Genomic DNA, 1,141 nt, shown 5'->3' with positions numbered 1-1,141 from the left:
AAAAAAAATCTCTGGTGTTTTACGCCAAGAGTGGCGTTTCACGCCACAAAGGGGATGCACTCTTTAGCGTTTGGGTGCTAAACGCTGAAAGTGGTGTTGAAGTCAACCTCATTCAAATATACAACATGGGTTCTGGCAATGCAATATGGTAAATCTTATTAATCTTAGGTATATCGCAAGAAAGAAATAATCGGCTATGTCCTTAGATTTTTTTAAGGCTTTCGAGGAGTCGTATGAGGTGAAAATCTCATGTATGGTTCTGATAGTATCATAAATCGAGTCAATGCATAGGAAATGAATGCATTTCAATTAAGTTAAGTGAAGTCGATAAGATAGAATCCGTATTAGACCACTTCAATTAGGGGAGATTCAATTTCAAGAATGCACAACTTGAAATTCCAAATGATCACTTTCCCTTTTTCACCACTTTTTAACCGTTTAACCTCTCTCTCTTCCCCCACTACTCATCTTCAACCATCATATTACCTTTTTCCTAACTATTTTCATCTCATATCACATCAAATCCTCATCACATCATTTTATATCATATCTCCAACAATAAAAAATTCATCCCCTTTTTTCACTCCTTCCCCATGACCGAACCTTATGCCTCCTCCACCCCTATAAATATCACTTCTTTTCTCACCTCTTACTAACTCTCTCCTCTACTTTTGTTTCTTCTTTTCCTCCCTTTTTTCTCCTTCCCATAGCCAAACCTAGTCACCACATCCCCTACCATTTTACTCCTTTCACTGTCTCTTCTCTTTCTCTGCCCTTCTTTCCCTACTCCTTTCTCGCATTCTTTTCTTTTCCTTTGCTCGAGGACGAGCAAAAGCTTTAAGTTTGGTGTTAAGGTGCTCCACTTTTTACTTCTCTCATAATCCCTATGGCACCAAAGGTTGGAGAATCATCTTCAAGGAAGAGGAAGGAAAAGGCTCCCTCCACAATCACACATGATGTCAACCGGTTTTACACTAAGATTCATGAGGAACACTATTATAAGATTGTCAGCAAAAAGAGAGTGATCCCGGAGGTGAGATTTGACTTGAAGCCAGACGAGTATCCAGAGATCTATGAACATATTCAGAGCAGGGTTGGAAAGTTCTGCCCAACCCTATGACTGAGGTTGGAGTTCTAAAGG

Source organism: Arachis hypogaea, chromosome 15, assembly GCF_003086295.3.
Source record: "Arachis hypogaea cultivar Tifrunner chromosome 15, arahy.Tifrunner.gnm2.J5K5, whole genome shotgun sequence".
In the NCBI taxonomy this organism is placed as follows: Eukaryota; Viridiplantae; Streptophyta; class Magnoliopsida; order Fabales; family Fabaceae; genus Arachis; species Arachis hypogaea.
The sequence above is the reverse complement of the archived record's forward strand: the minus strand, read 5'-3'. Positions refer to the sequence as shown.